The sequence below is a fragment of the Caretta caretta genome, chromosome 12 (assembly GCF_965140235.1).
Source record: "Caretta caretta isolate rCarCar2 chromosome 12, rCarCar1.hap1, whole genome shotgun sequence".
NCBI classification, from domain to species: domain Eukaryota; kingdom Metazoa; phylum Chordata; order Testudines; family Cheloniidae; genus Caretta; species Caretta caretta.
In genome coordinates this window covers 22418942-22444402 of record NC_134217.1, presented here as the reverse complement: position 1 = coordinate 22444402, position 25461 = coordinate 22418942, and the positions used below count along the sequence as shown (strand labels likewise).

The window sequence follows — 25461 nt, the reverse complement described above, 5'->3', positions numbered from 1 at the left end:
ACCTGGCCGTAAGGTGTTCAGAAAGGGGTGGAGCTGGTTGTGAAAATCTCTTCGTGCTGATTGGGCAGAGGACAGGAACACAACTTGATTGTTTGTATCAGCTTGTATTAACAGGTAAGAAAACTGTTTTCAACTAACAATTGGCCATCAAGTGTACTAGCCACTTAGGAGAGGACTCCTTATATGCCCGGAGAGTTGATAAAAGGAAATCTCTACTTGTACTTAAACACATAGAAAACTCCCCTTATGTTATGCTTGCACACTTCTCAGAACTACACCTGACAAACAAGACAGAAGCCACTAAAGCAGAGTGGTTGTAAACACACACACACACAACTTTTTATTTGGATGTAGTCACAGTGATTACACAGAGCCAGTCGGCACCTCTTGGACATTGTATTATTGTACAATATCTTGTTATTGTATATATCACATTCATCTGGCATTGACTAATCAGACTTGTTCGATCTCTACCTCCGGCATACATGTAGGGAGGGAATTGAGTACTTGATACTCACCAAGATCCTACTGCTAGTCATATGTGTATATATTCTAGAGACACAAGGGGGGATGAGGTAATATGTTTTATTAGATCAACTTCTGTTGATGAAAGAGACAAACTTTCGAGCTACACAGAGCTCTTCTTCAATATTTTCCTACAGTATTTATATTTGTGAATATGCATTTATGTAAAGCATGCATGTATGTATGTGTATCTACAGTACCTTAATAGGCTGTAGCCTATGCATATATATATATGAATCTGATAGGGAAATAACAGCTGCTCTGATTAAATGCATAGTTAATACTGCAGCTACAACCCATGTAAATGGAGGATACGGTGATTATTATAGCCCAGTTGATGAGTTCAAATTTTTCTAAGTATGTGTCTGTTTCCCATAAATGCAACAAATTTCATGTTGTGAATCCTACATTTTTTGCCTGACTTTCATTCATTTTTTAGCTTTCCAGCTGGTATTCTACATCCATTGGCAGAGAAAATACTAGAGCTTTAATGAACAACATAAAAGTGGAAATTATGCACATGTTAACAAAAAAAGCATATTGTGTGATACTTTCACAGAAGCCATAGAAATGCTGTAGTAATTTATGTAAATAGAGACCCCCAAAACGGAAATGATTTTTGCTACTTGAACTGTGGATATTTCAAAAAGGTGACTCATGCATTAAAAAAGATTAATCCAGTCCAAATGATATGGCAAGGGTAATTGTGCTGTTAAAAAAGTATTAAGAACAAAAGCAGATTATATCTAGAATAATGTTTACAGCAGAAAATTCTGAGTTAGTGACTAGGCAGATTATCTACCTGTCTCCCACGCGTTTGCTGTGGGCCTAATCTGTCAATCTCTCAATATGTAGCATAAGAAAAGTATGCTAGGGTTACTACTGTTTCCGTCTCTCTCACTATGTTATCCCCAACAGCAAGAAAGGATATGGATATTTCCCCTTTAAAGCTTTCACTTACCAGTGAAGAATAGGAAAGGATGAGCCAAAGGATAAATTAAAAATGTGTTGTACATTGTACAGCATATTCAAATTTTAAGGACGCTGTTAACACATGGGTGCACTTTACTGTACCTTTAAACAGAAAACTGTGAAGCCACTATTGAAACCCAGCACATTAGCTGGCTAGCCTAGTGTGCAGACTGCCTCCGATGACATATTCACAATATTCCCTTCCTTGTAGTGGCTGAAGTAGTCCAATCATATCATACAGTAATTACAGCACTACACTTAGCTTTTTGGATCAATTGGCAATTCTTCAGAGCGGTTTAAAATACCAGGAAAATGTAACCAAGTGTAAGCTCAAACAGCAAGCACTATTACTAATGTGTCGTGCTGTTGACAGTGGGAATACGTCATGATAATAAAATACTATAATCAGTGTTAGGGTCTGATCCTGTGAGGACCTTCCATGGGCATGGACTCTGCTCACAGGGTTCCACAGCAACATTCATGTTTTTCACCTTTAGAAACCAAACAAATACACTCGAACAGACAGCTTAGTCATAGTGAAGCTGGAGAAACACAGACATTTTTTTTCTCGAGTGGAGTATTGCTCTGGTCCACTCCATGCCATGCCCCTCCCCTAGATTCTGTCCTCGACACATAGCCATGACTCTGTCCCTTGAGGCTTTCAGCCTGAAGTGCTCAATAACGCCTCACACATTTAGAATGTTCCTGTCCCATTTTAAAACTTCAAAACCACAACAAATGCACAAGGTGTTTGGGGTCATATCAGGCTGAACTACTGAGCACGCAAATCAGAGGAGTTCTGTAGAACAAAATAAAACATGGGAACCGAGTGGCTGAAACAGGATTGCAATAATACTGACAATGGAGGAGTGATTGCTCTGCAGAGACAAGCAAGAAGAGGATGGCTAGAAAAAACCACGCGGGGGTGAAGAGGAAGTAGAGGTGGGAGGAAGAGAGAGCACAACAAAAATTAGGCACTACTCTGGCCTATAAGGGAAGAAATAAGAGGGGATTATTCATTTTCGGCAAACGATAAAATGATAAATGTAAAGAGGGACAGCAAAGGAAAGAGAAACTAGAACAGATGAGGGAATATAGAGAAAGTGGAGAAGGAAATGAAGTGAGGGGAGAGATAAGAGATGGAAGCAAAGAAATGGAGAGGAAAAAAAGCAAGACAAGACATGCATAGCTTTTAGGTAAGTGAATTTTATTTGTGTGTGTCATTTCCTACATTTTATTACATTTCTCTGGCAAATGTCCCACAGCTCCATAACCTGGGGCGGGAAATGGCAGTTTTTGGCAGAATATTGTTGACGTGACTTGAGTCAAATTGCTGCTCCTGGTTGTCATTAGATGTAGAGTATAACTGGGTTAACTGGCCAGGTGTTTCCGAAAGCTCTAGGCCACAGCAGCAGGTTCATTTTCAAATCTTGGTTGGCTCAGGAAGCAAGAGGAGTAATAGGTGAGGGCACAAGAATGCAGGAAAAATAAGAAGGTGGATGAGCAGGGATAAAAATGCACAGCACATTTCAGCATTCAAATGTTTCCAGCTTGTATTGATTTTTCTGGAAGTTCCCCACCTGAACTCCAGTTTAACAAGGTTTGGAAAATATCTGCAAAACTCAGCTTCTTCCCTTAACATCTCTTACTCTTTTTTTCCTCCTGCTTCAACCCCCCATCCCCATCCCAACCCCCTCAAGCACTACAGCACTTGGAATTGGCTGCAATAATTCTTGTATTTGTTGTGGTTTAAAATAAAAATAGTTTGACAATCGCAGAACTCCGAATTAAGGTTCTACGAGGAGCCATAACTCTGTTGCAGTGGGCCAAATTCTACTCTTCGCTACACTGGTGCCATCCCTTTCCATCTTTACCAGAAACATCAAGCCTTGCTTACCCTACTTAATGGGTTGTGCACTCCAACACCCCCTCCCGCGCTCTTCTTATTGACCATCAATCTAGTGGTGAAGTTGATGATACTAATCGACAGTAGTATTTGTTAATGGAAAAGGTAGTGAGGCTCTCCTTTCCCACAACTGTTATGCACATCTTGGGCTAACTAAAGAAGGCTGGTATAATTCTGTCTCTTAAAAAAACTTCATCAAACTCCCACAAAGGCAAGGAGATAGAATTCTGAGCTAAGGACCAAATTCTGCTCTTGGTCTATGCTCAGGTCCCATTGACTTTAACAGGAATTGGATACTCTGACCCTCTTAATGTCATGAATATCTTTAACACATGGGACAAAATTTGTGGCTGACTTACATCCCATGGAAATCCCATTGACTTCAGTCAGCACTAGATTTAGCCCACTCTGTTGTCCTGAAGTGTAATAACACATGCAATATGAACACACAAAACTCACTCACTATTCTGAGACCCATAAACAATATTCCATGGCACAATGAGACCAAATTCTTTTTCAACAGCTTCTGTATTCTGTGTCAATGTTAATTCATTCTATCTCCGTGAAACATCCATCTCCCACTCCCACGAAAACACAGACAACTAGGGCTCAGAGCTGAAAATACTCATTGACGTAGAATTCATTGGTGATTATTTTTATGCTACTCTTTTTTCCCGGCTGTGCTCTGTGTGTGGCCCAGCTCCATTCCCTGGGCCTCAGTTGAACTGTCTAGAGCTGCTCGGAAGTTTTACTTTTGTAGCTGGCTTCAGCAGCTCATCTCCCCACCTGTTAGCCCAGCTCTCCAGCCTATGCTTCTGGCTCCCCTCATTTCCTTGCTATTAACTTGATTCCATCTTTGGCTCCATGGCTCCCTGCTGCCTAGCATCATGTAACAATGCATGGAAGAGGCCCTATAGTTCAATTAACTCCACATACTGGGGAAATCTGCAGAGCAAGAGGCAGCCGGAGGCAGGTCCTGACAGGGTAGAGAGAGAAAACAAAATGCCAGGTGCCTGGCTGCAAGTGCAGCACAATGGCAAATTCCACTGTAAAAACATTGAATTCCCTAGCATCTTGGAAAAATGACACATTCAGTAGGCTTAACGTTGCAGAGTCCATGGGACTTGATTGAGATTTAAGGGACAGTTCACAACTCTCAGAGCTACGTTTCAGGTTCTCTGCAGACTCAGGTAAGCTGACACTGCATTAGTTCACATTTGGTTTGAATTTTTGAGATTGTCAGCACACCTAAGGTTTACAAACATTTTCTTTTATGGAAGCTAAGTTCCTGGTGCACAATGCTGCAGCAAGAGATGAATTCTAGGGAAAATATTCTGAACTCCAAATCCACTTGGTTTTTGTGGCTCATGTATGATCGTTACTGTAATTTTAAAACTGTCTTTGTATTTAATTTAAAATTGAAAGTCTCTGAAATAGGGAGGTTTTAAAAATTCAAAAAATTGGTGGGATTTTCAATAAGGGAGGAATGTTTGAGGGGGAAAAAAAGCCTACTGTAATTTTAAAATCCAATGGCCAGGCACTCCTCCTTCAAATCTCTCCTCAGAAAATGTCCACACAGTCTCCAGCAGTGACTCTGACTAAGGCCAGGTCTACACTATAGGCCTATATCAATATAACTACGTTGCTCAAGGGTATGAAAAATCCACGCCCTCGAGCAATGTAGTTATACCGACCTAACCCCACGGGTGGACATTGCTTTGTTGATGGGAGAGCTTCTCCTGCCTCTCGAGGAGATGGATTAACTATGCTGATGGGAGAAGCTCTCCCGTTGGTGCAGGAGCATCTTCATGTAAGAGCTACAGTGGCAGCTTTTTAAGTGTAGCCCTGCCCCATGCAACATCTGAATTAATTAAACAAAGAAACTAATGTGACGTCCAGCCCGCAAAAACAAGCATTCTTATTGCCTTATTTAGCATCAAACTCTTTGCTTCTCCCTCAGCTGATCCTCTCCATGTGTCCTGCCCAATCACACCTTTATTGTAAACTCCTCGAGGCATGAAGCAAATCTTTATTCTCTCTCTAAAACTCCATGTGGCCCAAATGTTGATTAATAATAATGCTAATGGAACAGATTGCCTCTACCTTGGAGGGGCTCATTTTGCAGTGTTTCCTGCAGAGAGCCCTGCCTAGTGGTTAGGTTGCTAGCATGGGACTTGGGAGACCTAGGTTCTGCTCTGCCACAGGTTTCCTATGTGACTTTGCATAAGTCACTGAGGTTACATCTATACTGCGATAAAAGACCTGCAGCACAGCATAGGTCGGCCTACATGGGCTCAAAAGGCTCAGTTGCTGGGCTCTAAAATTGCAGTGTAGATGCTTGAGCTGGAACCCAGGTTCTGGGACCCTCCCTCTTCATGAAGTCTTGGAGTCTGGGCTCTGCCCGAACATGTACATTGCAATTTTAGAGAAATGAGAGTGCTCTACATGGGGGGGGGGGCAGCTAAGTCGGTCTCAGTTATGCAACTTCAGCTACGAAAATAGCATAGCTGAAGTCGACACACTTAGAGCTACTTACCACAGTGACTTCACTGTGGTAGGTTGACTGCTGTTGCTCCCCCGTCTACTCCGCATACACTTCTTGCTCCGGTGGAATACCGGAGTTGATGGGAGAGCGCTCGGCGGTCGATTTATCGCGTCTTCACTGGACACGATCAATTGACTCCCACTGGATTGATCACTCCAGAGATAAGTGTAGACATGCCAGCTACAGGTCTTTTATTGCAGAGTAGACATGCCCTGAGCCTTTAGTAGCTTGGTTCTCCAGGTGTAAAATGGGGATAAGTCCTTCCCTACTTCACAGGGGTACTGTGAGGATAAATACATTCATATTGTCAGATACTTTGTGGTAATGGGGACCATATACGTACTTAATGTCTAGATAGATGGGCTTTATATCCAGAGTGGACACAAAGCAAAAATATCCACCTCTAGTTTGCAGGGATCTGTGCCCCAAGATGGAGGCAAGAAATATCTGCATGGATGGTACCTGTATCTGGGCTGCTCTGTTGTGGCTGCCTTCCCCTAGCAGCTAGCTCAGGGAGGAGCAATTAGCTTTAGCAATAGCAACAGGAAAGGGAATCCAGAGGCAGTTAATAGACCTCTAATTTCCATGAACACCTCACAGAATTTCTGCCTGGTTTGCAAGGTATAGTGCAGGAAGATACCTCCTGTTCCCTATCCACCACTTCACAGGCCTGTCTCCAAGCATGCAGGGGGTAGGAGTGGGTTTGTGAGGTGCAGCGAATGTTCGCCACTTCCCTGCAGACAGCGGCCATCCGTATATCCTATGAACAATGCTCCATATCCAAATTATTTTATATCGTTCTGATCTGAATGCTTTATAAAGAAACAATGAACAGGTTTCAGGATAACATAAAAACTCCCCTGGAAATCACGGTTTCTTTCAATATTTGGGGGAATAACTGGGGGAACAGGAAGGGGTGGTGTACCAAAACCAGAATTAAAATCTCCCAAGAAGTAAAAATAAATGTAAGGGAATTTAATGTTACACAGATTGGGGTGGAATAAGCACTAGTTTTAGGGTCTGTACCCATGTAGTCAACTATCACAATCAATAGGTGACACTTAAAAAAGCAACAAGGCAATGGTTTTCCTTGAGATGGACCAAGAAATAGGACAACTCTAACAAATAACACAAAACACATCGCAAATCCATTTTATTGAAAATATATTAGGTTTCTGTAAAAACTATAAAATATCAGAAAAGGAAGCAGCACAAGCAGGAAGAGAGACAGCACACAAAGATTTACTTCTGAGTGCTACAAAATATTGAACTAAAAATAACATTAAAGATTAAATTTGCAATGAATCTCAAGCTGCTAAATTCCCAAAGGTTGGGTCTGCCAAAGGCTCTGTTGGTTTCTTCTGTTCTTTTCTGTCTTTATTTAAATATTTTATACAGTTGTCTATGTTCATGTGTAGGGCGAACTGTCATTTATATTTCAGTCCACTCTAAAATGGAGCTTAGACGATATCAAGCTGCGCCCTGCAGTGAGTAGTCCTGAACTGAGAGGTAAGTTGAAGTGGTAAGGACAAATGAAGACTGATATTTAATGTAGTTTTTGTGTACTTATATTTTGCTGTCATGTATTTTGTCTTTAAACTGATTTGTAATTTTATGGTTTTGTGACATTATGATAAGATGTGATGTGAGTAAGGTTTCCATTTAGCAAATACATTGATGTGTTTTTTGAGTCAGAGTGGTTGACTGCGGGAATTCTAGATTCTGACCTTAGGGTTTTATGTTTAACAATAAAAACATGCAAGTTTTGATCTACTGTATTCCATGCACCTCTCCATGCATTAAACTTACCAAGGTAAGCTTTTACGAAGAAGCCAGCATTAAGCTGATATCACATCCAATTCTGTGAGAGGCCTTTGAAGCACTGACCATCCTCAAGTCCCATTGTCTTAGGTTTGAAGTTAAGGATTGTTACCCAATCTGAAACTTAACTTTGTATATCACTTAGGGTTAGATTCCGCCTAGCATGTATGGAGGTCTGCGGTGCTGGGGGAGGGAGAAAGGAGCTCTTGTGTGGCCCACATAAAGGACAGACAGAATTACAGTCCTTGCACTCTGTGGAGCACAGATACTGCTTCTTAATTGCTCCCCAGAAGGTACATAACACCCCAATTGGGGTGAGAAGGCACAAAGTAAACAGAGCAATGGCTCCACCCTCACTGTGCCAGCCAGGGGTGTAGAATAGGGTTGCCAACCCTCCAGGATTGTCCTGGAATCTCTAGGAATTAAAGATTAAACTTCATTTAAAGATTGTCATGGGATGAAACCATCAGAAATATGTCCAACCAAAACTGGCAACCCTAAAGCTTGTGCACTTCTGTGCTCCCCTGGAGGTGATGTAGCTCCACAACACCCTCTAGTCAGGCCTGATGATTTGCGCAAACGGAGAGAGATTACAGCCAAATTCTGCTCCCGTTTATACCAGTGTAAAGAAAAGCAAAGTTTGCCCCACTTATACGGGAGAAAATAGTCAAGAAATGCTGCAATTCCCTGGATTCAACACAGTAAGTCAGACACAGTAAAACTTAAAGTAGTAGCAATTAGATTAGCCACTCTAAGAACCATTCTTGTTATTTTGGAGCTGCACTGTTAAAGAATTGCCAAATTGCCATTGGGATACAACCTACCTTGCAATATGTTAGATCAAAGTTAGATCAATTATACATACAATATGATGGGAGCTAATTTAGCTACAACTAATCAGGAGAAAGATCTTGGAGTCATTGTGGATAGCTCTCTAAAGACGTCCATGCAGTGCGCGGCGGCAGTTAAAAAGCAAACGGGATGTTAGGAATCATTAAAAAAGGGATAGAGAGTAAGACGGAGAATATTTTATTGCCCTTATATAAATCCATGGTACGCCCACATCTTGAACACTGCATACAGATGTGGTCCCCTCATCTCAAAAAAGATATACTGGCATTAGAAAAGGTTCAAAAAAGGGCAACTAAAATTATTAGGGGTTTGGAATGGGTCCCATAGGAGGAAAGATTAAAGAGGCTAGGACTTTTCAGCTTGGAAAAGAGGAGGCTAAGGGGGGATATGAAAGAGCTATATAAAATCATGAGTGATGTAGAGAAAGCAAATAAGGAAAAGTTATTTACTTGTTCCCATAATATAAGAACTGGGGGCCACCAAATGAAATTAATGGGCAGCAGGTTTAAAACAAATAAAAGGAAGTTCTTCTTCACACAGCGCACAGTCAACCTGTGGAACTCCTTGCCTGAGGAGGTTGTGAAGGCTAGGACTATAACAGGATTTAAAAGAGAACTGGATAAATTCCTGGAGGTTAAGTCCATTAATGGCTATTAGCCAGGACGGGTAAGGAATGGTGTGCCTAGCCTCTGTTTGTTAGATGGTGGAGTTGGATGGCAGGAGAGAGATCACTTGATCATTACCTGTTAGGTTCACTCCCTCTGGAGCACCTGGCATTGGCCACTGTCGGTAGACAGGATCCTGGGCTGGATGGACCTTTGGTCCGACCCATTATGGCCATTCTTATGTTCTTATGTTAAAGTTCATTTCTTTCCTGCCAAGGTTAGGATGAGCAAGCTTACTTTGGCTCCATTTCTATTGCAGATCAAAAACATTCCTTCCATTTTATTTGAGTGATTAATTTACTAGAAGAACCCCAATTAATATAGTGGGCACCACATTAAAATTCTTATCCACCAGCCTTTAAAGGGTCATACAAAATGCTAGCATTATGCAGACCTCTATGCATCTCAAAACTGCTGTCTAAAGTGTATGTTATGTCTCTTCCACATAACGCAGATGCAAAGGTAATAGATTATATTTCCTAAAGTGCTATTTCTTTTACATTTTGACCACAATATTGAAACCTGAAATCTTTTAGAGTGTTTTTCTTACCAAATTAAGCATTAAGACTCTGGCACCTCAGATTTTAGTGGCCTGTATTCTGCATTAGCTAATCAACAAGTTGAGGGATAAATTATGGAAGGAGCCCTAAACTAAAGGTTTTTTAAAATGATTATTTGCATGTTAATACAAATATGCACTGTGCAATTTTTTCTAGGCTTTCTATGTATTAATATCTATTCTTATTTTATTAGCATTTCTAAATCTATTGTACAATAATCAGTGTCTTCTAAAACCCCTTTAGGTTAAATAATATTAAAATACATAGTGCACAGAATTAAGCATTTTTAAGGGCAGAGGAGATTAATATCATACCCTTAAGAGAAAGTTTCTATAATGTGTGATTTTAAACTTGCTAACTACAAAAAACATACACACAACCCCTTCCCTTCCCCGAACAACAACTTGTATGAAGTCTGTAGCTTGGAACAAGGCCTTGTACATCTGGACCATGCATAAACACAGTCTGCCACTATAGCTGAAGAAGAATTTCCACTTCTAAGACCTGTTTCATACAGAAAATCATTATGTGGGTGTACATAATTTTGCTACACATCTTAAGTCAGACACAGTATATATATATATATTGTGTTAGAGGACCCCTCTGTCAAACACAAAAATAATTACACATGCAGCCCAATAGAGGGTTTGATCCTGCAAGGTGCTGTGTATCTGGCCCCGATCCAGCAAAACACTTCAGTGGGATTATCTCATGTACTTAAATTACACTGGTGCTTTGTTGCATGAGGCCAAAGTGCTCTGCACTTTATGGGATTGACTATATAGGTAGCTGACGGGGGTATATTATAAGTGAAAATAAAATTCTACAGTAAAGTAACAAAATGAAAACCTTCAATCTCAGTTATAAAATGAATATTCACATTTAAATAACTGTCTTGCAAATTACTCCCCCCTCAGTATGCTTTCATATTTGGTATTTATGTAGTACCTTTCATCACAGATTCAAGATTATTATAATCTCTGGGTCTGCTCTGGCTCATGTTGAAATCAATGGTAAAAAGTCCCATTACTTTCAAAGGGAACAGTAATGGACCCATGGATATTCAATACAATTCGGTGACATTGGTATTACTCATTTACAGATCAGCAAAGTGAGGCACAGAAGTGACTTTAGAAAATATAGCACAGTAGTGCAGTGGCAGAGTCAGAAACAGACACTAGGCATCCTGACTCCCAGTCCCTTCTTCTGCCTGGGATTTAATGATATTGTGATAATTGTACAATATGTTTTCTATGTAAAGTGCACATGCAAAAAACTCCCTAAATACCCATATATGTGCAATGTATATATTGCACATATATAGTTACATGAATATGCTTTATGCTATATGGATATATGTATAATATATTGGAAATGGCTGAATGGGGATTTTTTTACGGCTGGGATTTTTAAATAATTTGAGAAAAGTGCATCAATGTGAAGGGGAATATTCTGCTTTTTCTATTAGCAAGAGTGATAAATATGTAGCAGGTGTAGAGTACAGCCCTAAAACTGGGAAAGCCAGCAGAAGCTTGATAAAGACCCTATCAGTTGTCTTAACTGCTGTCATTTTGACCCTGCTGAGCTGCCCAACAATACAACAAGTCAACAAGTTGCTGCCTACGTCCTTCTGTCATTTCCTTATGAAATGGAATAGGACAGCTTTTCTTAAACAAACTCTAATTAGTGACAGTATAATGCTATCATAAAGTATTTGTTTTATTTATTCACTTGTTTCAAGAGATAGGCCTGAACTAGTAGCCTGGATCTAAACACCTGAGAATTTTGGAGTTGTTCAGATTCCGATCTGGTTCCAAACTTTGCATCCTGGATCCAGCTCTGCTGTAGCCTGTGATGCAGAAAAGGAATCCAAAATAAATAGTGTTATAGAGATTTTTTTTTTAAATGAACTCGGATATCTGCATTTTGTGGACGTTATGTGAAATACATTTCTTACAATCTAGATCTTTAGGCATGTCAGCTGTTTTTTTTTTTTTTTTTTGCAAGCCCCTCTGTAAAGCTATATGTAATGAATTCATTAAAAGACAGCATTTTGGAGATGGGGTACTATCCAACTGAAATCAGCAGGATATAGGAACTAGGTCCCATATGATGAATAACAAAAGAAAAGGTCGTTTACATTCTTTGATACATTTCTGCTAGATTAACCCCCAGTGGGATTTTAACCCTTCAGTCACATTCCTTTGTTCCTCTAATCTTCTTTTGTATTTGTTCATTGACCCCAAGCATGTCTTTGACTTGTGACCCTACTTCTGTTAATAAAATACAGGCCATCTGACCAGCATTCACACCAATGAACTACAAGGTGATGATTATCTCATTGTAAATGCTAGGCATTAGTAACATGCAGCAGTTTAAGTATGGTGGTTGGGTGGGCTAAGGATAACCACTTCTTACCAGTGTCTGTCTGTTCAATTCTGAAATATTAATTTACAAGCAAAAGTACAGACGATAGAACTTTTAATAATCTTCAATAATATAGATACATTAGTTGCATATCTCCATTGTGCAGCTATTGACTAGTCAATATACATTTAGGAATGCTGGGTGATAAATAACTGTCATAGATATGCTCTAGAGATTGTCAGTAAGGATATAGGGGATATCACGTAAAATCAAAATTACCCTATTTCCAATCAGATTATCAATTATAATTATCAATCTAGGAAAAAAAACACATCAGCCCTTATTGGTACCAGTCTTAATATGGTGTTTTGAAGGTAAAGCTATGAAAGATCATTGTAACCAATATAGTAGTATTTGTTCTTGATACACCAACAGAACATTTGATTTTTAAACTAGAAACATATGCTGATGAGCCTGCATCTATTAATGTTCTCGTCAAGTCTCATCTAAACCATGAAATTATATGAAGAACCACTATTAATTGTTGTGTTACAGGAGAAAATAACACCACAGCCATTTATCAGACATGTAATCTGTGGCTCTGTTTTGTGACAGGAAGCCATTATTTCCACTGAAAAAACAAATCTGTGCAACTTGAACTATTAGATTACACCGGGGTTAAAGCTACTTCTGTGCTGTCGTGTCACATCGGGTCATAGTCCAGTCCAAGAGCTGTACTCCAGGAGCTTCCTATAGGACTAAGGATCAAAACTGATCAAAATGTAAAGCAGACTAACAATATAGAATTATCTGAGGCAGTGTTTTGGTGGGGGGGAGAGAGCTGAATATCAGTCAGTGTGTTATTTGCATATGTTTGTTCTTCCCAGTGAAATCAATCTCTTTGAAGGAAGCACAAAAAAAGAAAAGTTCAGAAAAAGAAAATATTAATGCTGTAAGAGAACACAGAAGGAAATCCTTAGTAAGCATTTTCCCCAGTGTTGATCATCCTTTCTGACAAATGTTTAATTTCATAATTTCCTTTGATTTAAATAAACAATAATTATAATAGTAGTAAAGTAACAAAAAGTTAACTCAGCTTCTCTAAACCACCCAAAAAGTTTCTGTTCAGTACAAGTTTTGAACAAAATGTTCAGTGTGTTCTCATTTTACTCAAGACAATTAATACATTCAAAGGTCATATGGATGTTCTACACATGTGCACACATCAGACTGGCACTGTTTGTGCCACTATAGTTAAAGAGTAAAATATCCATTCTATCCCTCTTATCTCCTTTGCACACCCTGGCTGTAAATACTGGGCCAGACCCTCAGCTGCAGTTGAAGGAAGTGCAGTGGTCTCCATTGGGCCTCCCTGTTTCAGAGGCCATTCAGCTGCTGATCTAACCCCTCTGAAGGCTGCAGAACCTACACAAGCTGTTTGTGGCATCAATGGGCTCTTCTAGCAGCTGGGTATCACCAGGGGATAGGTACACTTGGCTGCACTCCCATCCCTCAGCCCCACACCACTGTCCATGTAGCTAGGTGGAGTGAGGATTTCTACAGCTACAGTAGTTCTCTGCTACTCAAGGATTTGCATATAGGAGGAATCCTCCAGTGACTGACTAAACTGGGTTTAGGACTACTTTGTGTTTCTGGAGCGGCACACAGTCACCAGAGTGCAGTTTAGATCTAGTCAGTTTACTCTGGGGTGAAATTTGGCAAACAAAATAGGTATTATTTACATGGGAGCTATTACGTTCCCTGATGTAAGTAAAGAATTATACATTTTTGTAAAACATTTGCTATCGATTTACCAGAAAACTGGGAATAGGCCTAAATGGGTGGAGAAGTTTTAGTCTGCTGGGTACACAACGTATGTTTAAAAATCTTGCCAAATTGCATAGCTATGTGTGACACCAGAACAGCTGTGAATGAGCCACTAGGGCATCTCAGGTAAACAGTACTGACTGCATCTTAGAAAACTGCCTTCTTATGAGCCTAGAAGCACCTGTTTGGATCACAATGACGAGTGAGTCTCAATAAACGTTAAGCCAATGTGAAATTCAGACACACATATATATAGCCAGTCCTGCAGCCCTCCAATATGCAAAACTCCCATTGAAGTCAATGGAAGATATGAATAAATAATATCTACAGCATCAGGCCTTAACTAATAGGAGCTACTAAAGTATATCAATATTCAGAACAATCTTACAGCTTCTTCATCTCATTCTGAAAGCAATCTAAAAATTTGAGAGGGATCTTTGGGTTCTCCCAAGACTTATTATTCTTTTCTGTTCCCTTTACAATCCCATGTTTGTGCCATTGCTCAATGAGTGCATCCAGGTTAGCTGTCCGCTCCAAGTTCCATTCTTAAATCAGCCAACATAGGTTGATGACAGGGACAGAGCCAACTCTATTCACCCCAGAAGCTAATCACCTTGCCCTATATTATATACATTGGGGCAAATCTCGGTCCTTGGTCAAGGACAAAGCTGCCTCTGACTTCAATGGGACCGGATCTGACCAGTTGCTTCCAAATTAAAGTGATCTGTTGTGTGATTATATTTAAATTAGAACATGTCAAACAACATGTTGCCTGAGTCTGTAGGACCCTGAAATGATCTCTCTGAGAGATGTGAACTCTGAAAATGAAAGATAACAGTCAGTGGCATATTGAGAACTCAAAATGCATTATAGCACAAAGTAAACAGGATTGTTTGTAAAAATAACACAGGGACTACTGTATTGATTGTCTTTTTTCATATTTAATTAAATAAAAAACTGAATTTGAAAAAATGATTTGAAACTATCACAAAATGTAGAGAATTTCCACCAGATTGGTGCAGAATCCAGTGGGAAGGTCCTCGAATGCTATGAATTGTCCTAGATCTGCACTGGAGCTATGACAATTTACACCAGTTGAGGATCTGCCCCTTCATTCCTTGCTGCAGAGTACGTAGGGCCTTGAATACCCTATTATTGTATTATGATGGCACCCAGTTAGGATGAGGGCTACATTTTGCTATACACAATACATACAGAGAATAAGAGATGGTCCATGCCCTAGAAATCTTACAGTCTAGTTAAACAGAAATTCTCCTTTCTTCACATTGGATATTTTTGTAATTCTTCTGCTTCTTCTTACTCAGAGTGTGGTGTTCTTTTGGTTTTTGTTCTCTTCGTTAATTTTCTTTTATATAATATCTACTAAATCTACATAACATCTGTTATTTAATATGAACTATTAAATGTGTCCTATTTATTTAATATGAAAATAGTTTTCTAGAAAATTACATCCACTTTCATTTTTGCATAGGAATAAAATGTTTGATGAAAATAGTTCTCCCGGATTGTGCCGCAAGAAAATGACCAGCCACATAGAGCAAAACTGTTTGGAACTCATGAGGACAAACATACAGTTTGCTAAAGAAACTTTATTCAATGCTCAGAGCTTAGACACTTCTGCAAAGGAAACGTTACAGCTTCTTGCTCCTTTCTCAGCTTTTCTGGTTAACAAAAATGATGTGTCTATACACTGCAAGCCAGCTTTCTTGTCAGTCAGCACTGATACTCCAACCAGCAGACAGAAAAGGGAGACCAGTAACTCCTTCTGTAAAGAAATTAAAGTCAAAAGCAAATCTTTGTAAGTAGAATAGGGGGTGGAGTTCCTGCTGCATGCTTTCAGTGATGACTTTGAAAATATTTAGTCAGAGAGAACCTAGAAATCTGGTTGCACTTTATTTAATATTCAAATAAGGACCATTTACCTGCTGTTAAGGACAACATCTATACAGTCATTCTTAGAATACTGATAATTATATGAAATAGACTCCCCCAGAGGCTGCTAGTCTAGTATGGATTCACTTGGAATGCAAAGATTAATAATATTGCACATTATGTTCATGCAAGTAGTTGCAATTTATAGAATTCCCATTTATGCTCCTGAAAATATATCTATATTTCCCTGGGGGAGAGGTATAAGGTGATCTAAACCTACGTGCGGTATTGTTTGCACTGTATCTCCTAGTGAACCCGTTGTTGATTAAGTCATAAATAAATAAATAAATCTATACTAAGCGAGATGAGTAGCTCTCCCTGTAAGATTATTAAAGAGAAAATGTTAACAAAGGGCTGTGGGTAGCCCAACATGATGAAGGGTACTCATCATAGACATAGGAAGTGAGTATTGTAAGTAGCATTTGAATAGCTTGGGGAGGATATTTTTAAAAGATTAGTAACATTATTACAAATGTTCTCCTTCTGCCTCCCCCCGCCCCCGATGCCTTGTCCTTGTTCTCCCCTCTCATTTGCTGATGGCTGATGATAACACCTTACTTCCACCAGGGAAGTAACCGGGAAGTTTGCTCCTTCTTCACAAGACTGAGGGTATAATTAGAACAACACACCTGCTCAGTCCTCCAGTGACTCAGTTAGTCTACATCCATGTCAAAATCCATGCTGTGAGGGTAATTTGATCATCTCACTTACTTTTTTTTATACACTTTGTATGAATAAACCACAAGAATGAGCCTCAGTTGAGTTGGTTTAATTCAGTCGCACAAAATTTGCATCAACTGTTTGTTGCTAAAAGAATCTTATGAGCCGAATCCAGCATTCCTCATACATCCTATAGACTTTAGTGTCTATTCCTCTTCATTCCTCCAAATATAAAATTCTATTTTGTGCCTTAAAACATGATTATCTGCTTATATTTCAGTAGTACCTACAGGCTCCAGCTAAGCTCAGGGCCTTGTTGCGCTGGGTACTATACAAACACATAGTAAAAGACAACCACAACCTGAGAGCTTACAATGTAAAATACAAGACAGACAAAGGGTGGGAGAAAGAAAATATTGACTCCATTTTAAAGGTGGGGAACAAGACACTGAGAGATGAAGGAGGAGATTTTCAGACATAAACTGCAGTTAGGAACCTAATTCCCACAAACTGTCAATAGAGGCTGGATGCATAACTGCCCTTTAAAACTCTCCTCCTCAGGGACTCACTCAAGGTCACAAGGGAAGTCTGCGGCAGAGCTAGAAAATGGATCAAAATCTCCCAGCCCAGTGCCTCAAATACCAGACCACCCTGCCACCCCTCAAAACCAGAATAATAAAAAATGAATTGTTACTGCAATCAGAACTGTATATAGTGAATGCTGATTTTGAAGGATTAATGATAGATGGTTTTAATACAAAGATGATTAATTTAATCTGAAAACAAGAATCCCTCAAAGTTTACAACTGGGCTGTTTTTCTGAAAATTAAAGAATTGCATTCCTTACTTTTCTCTCTTCTTATGGAAATATTTATGACATGTCTACTAAATAATAGATATGAAGACTAAATAATACATAGAAAGACTACTGTGGTTATATATACATAAAATAGCTAACAAGCAATATTTAAATGATGTAAGTATAAATAGAATTGAAAATTCTATGATAAATTTGCAATTTCAGTTTCTGAATTCAAGGTATATACATCCCACTAGGGGAATTGTGCCATATTTACTGTTGCCACAACAAAAAATGAATTATTACTAAAAATGTTTTCATAAAGAGGAGTCCACTTCCCCATAGTATTATTCTGGTAATTTTTTTTCATTAAACCTTTAGGCAAATTGACAAATAGTTTTTTTTTCCTGTTGACGTCCTGTCTCCATGGGTTTGGTCAGATCCCAAAATGGCAGAAGCCTATTTTCCAGATAGAAGAAATCTCATGAAAATGTTTTATCTTGTGAGATTTATATCATCTTTAGCCTGTGAGATTTCAGTGCCATCAAACCCAGGCTCTGGACACATGACTAAAGCAAATCAAGATCTGGAATCAGAGCACTACTCATTTGGCCCATCTTTAATTCATCATTTGGGCTGTGCAAACAGTTTGCACAGTATCCTGAATCCTTCCCCCACCATAAATTTTTTTTTAAAAAATGGGGTAGTGTCAGGCATCATCATGTTTGCAAACATCAGCATAAGTTCAACAACGATTTATGAGCACAAACACCCCACACTCCCAGCCTACCCATAGCAGCTGCACTTATGTTCTCCCTGCTTACCTCTCCTTTTTTTTCCATCCTCCTAGGGGTTTGATGCCAGTGTGATGCTATCTTCCATCAGGATCATCAGATGCTGCTTAATATAAGATCACTGCCTCTTCCTGCCCTGACCCCTCACAATGCAGCAGGAGTGGTAGAAACTCTCTGAATATAACAGCTTCCAGGCTCAGCTTGGAAGCAGTGAAGCTTCATGTTCCCAGGCACAGTAGCTGTGAGGTTCCTTAGCTAATGTAGTAGGGGTTATGGAGTTTGTGTCCCTGAACTGAGCCTAGCAGCTGCATTATGAATGACCTTTTCCTCCAATAGTCCTTGCCAGAAGGACTTTGTAAGATTTGGGGGAGGCAATAGCCCACACAGGTCATCCCTCAAAGACCATGCTGCATGAGAGCACCCTGATGCTCCTGGAAGACCCAGCCAAGGTCCCAAGAATCCCAGTGGAAAAGAAGAGGATCACTTCCTCCTGCTCAAAGATGATAAAAGGTATGGAGAGGATAATTCCAGGGACCAGGAAGAGGGGACAGTAGTGTGGATGGACACTTCTTGGAGGCTCAGGTCTAAGCTGAAACCCAAGAAAACCTGCAGGTCCATTGCCAGTCCCTGGGAACCAATGTGCAGGCTGCCATTTGCAAACCCATGTGAAATGAACCCTTCAGACTTCCAACTGGTCTATTCATAACATTGCCTGTTGCCACACATACACAAAAAGCCTACCAATTAACATCATATGACTAGTTCAGACTAACTGTCAAGGATCAGATCACAGCAAGATATTTCCATTTGACAGTCCATTATTTTTCAATTGTTCTTCTGTTATATATCTAAGTAAACATTTGTTCCACTTATCATTTCTGAGCAAAAGACATGAATCACTTGACTAGTAAAACCACAACGACAGCTGTTGCTTATTAGAAACAGTCATCTCGTTTATGGGCCTGCTATGGAAGGATTCTTCATGAAGCTGTTTTTGCTTTGAGTGCTTTACAATGCAATGAAAGGAAAGTTGTAGAAATTAGGACATTCTTATTTAACCCACAATATTTGTGAAACACGCAAAAAGTCAAAGTCATTGAGGTTAGCAAGAAGTCCCCAAATAACAAGGAAATTCTTAGTTAAGAACCTCACAAAACCTTTAACTTGGCTCCATTTGACTTTGTGCGGCTTATATGGTTCTTATAACATGGGATCACACAAAACTGAGCCTAGGGAGTTCTTCGTAAATAGACTGTGGTATTTCAGATTTAGATTTTAGTGGTGGATAAAATATTTATCTCCATCACCATGCGTAATCCATAAATATTTTTCCCAGTCACAACTCCTCCAAACCTCAGGAATAGATTCATTCTGGGTTCACAAAGTTTCTGGAAAGTGATCACTAGTCATGACTGCATTATCTTAGGTAAAGCTTCCCCAACTGGTGCTAAAAGCAAAACAAATCTGTATGAAAATAATTCCTGGTGCAGAAAGGCTGGGTAGGGCAACTGTGACTACTCTCTGAGGACTTTAAAAAACAGCAAAGAGAAAATAAGGAAAGAAAAGTGGGCAAAGGAGAGACTAGAAGGACTGGTGAGTCTGACAGACTGTCTGGACAGCTCACAGATTTGTTAATGGGACTTGTGGATTTTTTCCCTTCCAGGCCAGTGGTTCAGATCCAAAGTGGCCAAAATCTGATGCCTCTTCTGTGGCCTATGTGAAATGAATTAGTTCTATATAGCCTAAAGGTCAGGCATGTACCAGACAAAAAACACCATTAAAATGTACACTTCCTGGCACCTTTATTGTCAGTCTGGAGCAGAGAAGCCAAAGACTAAATGAGCACAGAGACCTAACTGGTCCCACCAGAGCAGAGGTGAGGCACATTGGCAGGGCAGCATGGAGGTGCTGACCATGCTGTATCTGTTCTGCAGTTAAATAGAGGATTTTGCTTGGCATTACTGTCATCTGAGTACCTTTCCTCAGCTGAGTATTTTAAAGAAGAAAGAACACAGAGAGAAAACCATCAATTTTAGAGTGAGGGCAAGGGAAGAGGAGAGCAGAAAAGAGGAATGAACAAGTCCACAATGGAAGGGGCAAAGTTAATTAGTTGGAAATCTACAAAACTACCAGCTGTTCAATAATAGTATTAAACTATAAGTTACTAATGGCCATGCATTGCCCTTTATTCACCTTCATAGTAGCCACTGGTGGGGTAAGCTCCTTGCTGCAGATGATGGATATTTGTAAGTTGTTTTTGTCACTTAATGTGCCTGAGCCTACAGTCTTAGGTAAAAGTAGTCCTTACTCACGTGTTGTCCCATGGTCTTAAATGGTACATAGGCTTTTTGCTGGATCTCTTCACAGGGTGAAGTTCATTCACAGTGAATACCAATTACTTAGAGGACTTTATTAGATTGCAGACCCAATTGTGTACTGTTTCACGGAGTGGGGTCTGACTGCTGTGCAGCGATTCAGCTAAACAAGGAAGTTAGAATAAGTCATAGTGCGTTCAGCAGCATATTTCTGGCAATGCTGTTCAAATTGGTGAAAAAGGGGTTGGAAGCTTAATTAGCACTTAAATAGTGCATAAGCTGTGTGCTGACAATCTACAATATATGGAAGTGAAATGAACTGAGAAACTTAGAGATAACTGGATTGAAATTAAAACATCTTTCAGTTTGAGTCAGATGCACAGCAAGGGTTCTGATCCAAAGCCCGTTGAAGCCAAGGGAAATCTTTCCATCAATTTCAATGAGCTGTGACTCAGGCCCCTGGTGAATAGGCATGTTTAAACACCACTGACAGATCCTAGTCTAGGATGATAGTACACAGTATCACACATGATACAGAATCTGTAAAATGTATCAACTACCAGTAACTAACTACTGGGTGAAACAAAGAATGAATTTGTCCATTTTCTGTTCCAGGCACCTCTCCCTCAGAAGAACTCCTAAATGCTACATGGTTAAGTCAACAAACAGATGCCCCTCTGGTTAAGCACATTTCTTTCATAGTCTCCGCAACCACATGTATGTAGAATGCACACTATCAGGTAGGCTGCACATCTGAAAACCTGAATATGAGATTTTCAAGGCTGTAGCAAAATGGGAACCTGATAAAGTGGATAATTCACTCCTTAACAGGTCAGCCTTGAAACAAAATCAAGCCTTTTCTCTGTTTAGCATAATTGATGGGGGACCAATTTTAATTGGTAAATTGTAATTTTGATCATCCTGGTTAATTCTCCACCCCTTGTTTTTCATCTTCTTGTTTCCTCTTCACCTGCTATCTGTGCAGTCACTGGTCTCCTGCTGGCTCTTGCACTCAGAGCATATGTTCTAAAATCCTGCAAACCGTCATATGGCATACACCTTTGCTGAATGCCCTGAGCACTTCCTTAGCTGTTGTTGTTGTTTCATTCAGAAATTGTCCTGTTTCCACTGTGTGTTGTATGGAGGGAAAAGTGTGATATCAAAAGGTCTTTTCTAGCCATAATATTCTAACCAATTAGTTCCTAGCTCTGCTTTATATAATTATGGTCAGTTATACTTTTGGAAGCCAGGAACAGTCCTCTATTTGATCCAGGAAGGTCTAACGGAAATCTGTGTTTTTCAAGACTGATTTGGTAGCACAGAAAATATTGCATTACTGCTAAATCCAGATGGTCTGACACTCTGAAACACAAGTTATGGACTCATTACAACATCTGATCCTTATCTTTGCTCACAATACCTATTAAAACAATTTGCTATTCATATATCTATTTCATTTCCATCCTTTGTGATCACCAAACATCATGTGTCCGTGGTAATTGAGTTTATTAATCTTTTATCACATACAGTCTTGCTTGCCAAAACATATCTACTGTGTATGTGGATCAATCCTATAAAGTCCCATGTATAAGGGATATTCTGCTTGGGCCTAGTTTAGGCTTTCAGTATAAAAACAGACTGAACAAATAAGCAATGCATATTAATTGGCAAATAGGCCACAGCTGACTTAACACAGAATCATTATTATCTTTAATATTACTACCTTAAGGAAATTGGGCTTTAAAAATAAAAATCTGGATCCTCAGACATCTACTATATTTTGGAGTTTTTCTGTTAGATTTTAAATGTATCTATCTTAAGTATTTCTAAGATCCTGATCACCCTGGTATCTAAGCTTTAAATTCATCAAGGTACTTAGGAACATGCCTAATTTTAGGCTGTTAGTACACCCACTGAAATCAGTGAAACTGCTCACATGCTTAAAATTAGGCACCAGCCTAAGAACCTTGCATATCCGGCAGATAGCTCTGTTTTAAAATGATACCAAACCGGAAAAATGCAATGACTATGTTTAAAACAAACATTACAGACAGGCATTTCACATTGTATGCTAGCCTTCCTAAGACTTGATTCTCTGCATTCTCTTATTAATGTAGTAAATTGGTCAGTAGAACTCTTTTTTTTAATTCCCCATTGGACTGGCATAGAAATATTTTATTTGATTTCCATTGGATTGTAGTTGATTTCATTGTTATATTATTGAGAAGAATGATTACAATCTCAAAGGATTCTGCATGCTGTCTGCACACTAACCATGAGAATCTGTCAAGATGTAGAGGCTAGGAACAGCCTCAAAGAGTCATCACTTCCTGCAAGGGCTTTCTTGAATCAGTTCAGAGGAACTCTACATTTGATTGCCTTTTTTGTATTGCAGTTTAGTGGGAAATTACACAATGGGTATTAAGCATACTAGGTAAAAGGAAACATCACTGGACACTCCTAATTCTATGCAGTATGGTTGTGGTATATAGTAACATTATTTTTGTTTAAAAGGAGTAACGCAAAAGCACAATTCTACACAAATTCATATGTATCAATTATAAGCTAACCACTAGTATGAAGAAAAACACCATTATTTTCCATTGTTGCTTATATTACAAAAAAGTTATTTTAAAAAATAATTTGAATTTTCTGTCTACAACTGAAGATGTTTTCCAAAAAACATTAATTTCTGTATCTCCCAGATCAAAAGCATTGTAGTCTATAGAAAAGTAATTAAGCGTGCACTATGTGCACTGAAAAAAGTCTGTGTTATTATTTTCCATTGTTGCTTATATTACAAAAAAGTTATTTTAAAAAATAATTTGAATTTTCTGTCTACAACTGAAGATGTTTTCCAAAAAACATTAATTTCTGTATCTCCCAGATCAAAAGCATTGTAGTCTATAGAAAAGTAATTAAGCGTGCACTATGTGCACTGAAAAAAGTCTGTGTTATAATTTTATTTTTTTAGAGTACAGAATAACATAAATCAAAAAAAGCAATAGTCTACCTTGTGTTTTGACTACTTTGACCCTCTTCAACCCCTGCCAATTTTTATCTCATTTTTGTTTAACTTTGTACATCAGAGTTTAATTTTAAAGCTGGTCCAGAAGACAGTGATGTATAGGTTACATCAAGTATAGCTTAAATTACCCTCTCCCCAGTGATTTGAAGTTGAGGGGAGGGTCTTACTCTAGCAGCAGGGTGGGAAGGAGAAATGGTCAGAACTTGCCCTTTGAACCTGGCCACCCTCAACAAGAGAAACATTTCTGCCAGAACATCATTATTGATTTTATTATATTTTAAGATCTCCTAAAACTGTTGGTGAAGTTTTCCATATATTAATTTTTGACGCGTGCATATAAAAACAGAAATATGGATTAAACACAAACTATAAATTTAGACAATACTCTCCAATAAACTTACAACCCTGCACCTATAGGTTTCCATTTCAGCTGACCATTCCTAGCAGCTTGTCACTGAAAATAAATTTTACCCCTTTGACAAGCCTAACCATGAATATTAGTCCTCAAATGCAACTTTGCAGTTTTGCTTACTTGATTTTTTTCTCCTGCAGCAAAAGGAGATAAAAATATATTCGTAAAATATTTAAGGTCTGATCCTGCCACTTTACTCTTGTGAACAGACCCATCTCTAAATCTCTAAATAACTCTCACAAGACTTGGCCCTTAATCTCAGTGCCTATTGCTGTTTTTTCTCAGTCCACTAAGAACAAGTCTCCCGTGAAATGTTACATGTACCCAGCAAACTTATGAACCCACTGCTGCCACAGAAAACTCACACTGATGGGTAGCTCTGAAAACTCTCCATCCAATTATATACCACAGAGTTATGTATGTGTTTTTATGTAGTAGAATAAAAACCACAAGAAGAGCTCTACAACAGACCACAAAATGGGTTTGGCACCTGTGCCTCTTAGGAGTCTAAGTTTCAGAATTCTGTTATCACATGACCTGCTGACCCAGGAATAGCAAAACTGACCTTGTCTTACACACAGAAGTCTATTGCTATGACTCCCCTGAGAGCACAAACCAGCTGCAAACTGCTGCAATGATTAACCCTTATGTGTTGTAGATGTAACATCAAGTCATGGTAATAAAGCTTTCACTGCATAACAGATCTCCTGCTTTGTAAATTGTTGCTCTTATCAGCTGCACTCTAGGATGTTATCCCTTTTCTGTGAAGCATGACTGCTGTGTTGTTCACTGGAAAGGCTACTAGATCTATAAAGTCTGTGATATTTATTCAATTGCTAGGGAGGGTAACATACAGACTATACTCTGTTTAAAATAAAAATGCAATGCATTTTTCCATTGTCCTTTTCTGTATGTGTCAGAAAAACAAAATAACATGAAATAGCTACATGTATGAAATGTACTGTATTAATTAAAATTCAGAATTCCTACAGTATATTTGAATATAGGAATGCAGGATTTTCTACAGCAGATTATAGCATTGCTACATCAAGTCCAGTATCTTGCTTCTGGCAGTAGTTTATACTTATAGCTTCATAAAAATGGAAACTCTTCAACCTACACTGCACATGGACAATTATGGAATACAGTACGTGGAAGGAAACACAATTCCTTCCAGCCACTGCAGTAATCAGTATAAATGTTGAAACTTACAGTTTGATTATCCCCTATCTTAAATTCAAATATTGGGCCTAATCCTGCATTCCTTATCCATTCAAACTTGCAGTGAAGTCAGTGGGAATTTTGAATATGCAATGAATGCAAGATCAGGGTCAGTGTTCCTTCCAGGATTGAGTTAAGGTATAGGCACTATGTATCTATGCCTAAGGCCCTTGCTCCTGGAGTCATGTGATAAGCTCAGAATCTTAGCTGCTTTTGTGGGGAGGAGGGGAGCCGGGGGA

The 25461-nt window shown here is 39.1% G+C and overlaps 1 long non-coding RNA gene across 1 annotated transcript; it reads left to right on the top strand.

Annotated features, from left to right (window-relative positions):
* On the top strand, positions 1–24671 carry LOC142068665 (uncharacterized). Its single transcript, XR_012664577.1, has 3 exons — positions 1–114; positions 7391–7457; positions 18303–24671. It is a non-coding gene; the product is annotated as an uncharacterized LOC142068665 (long non-coding RNA).
* The last annotated feature ends 790 nt before the right edge of the window (positions 24672–25461 follow it).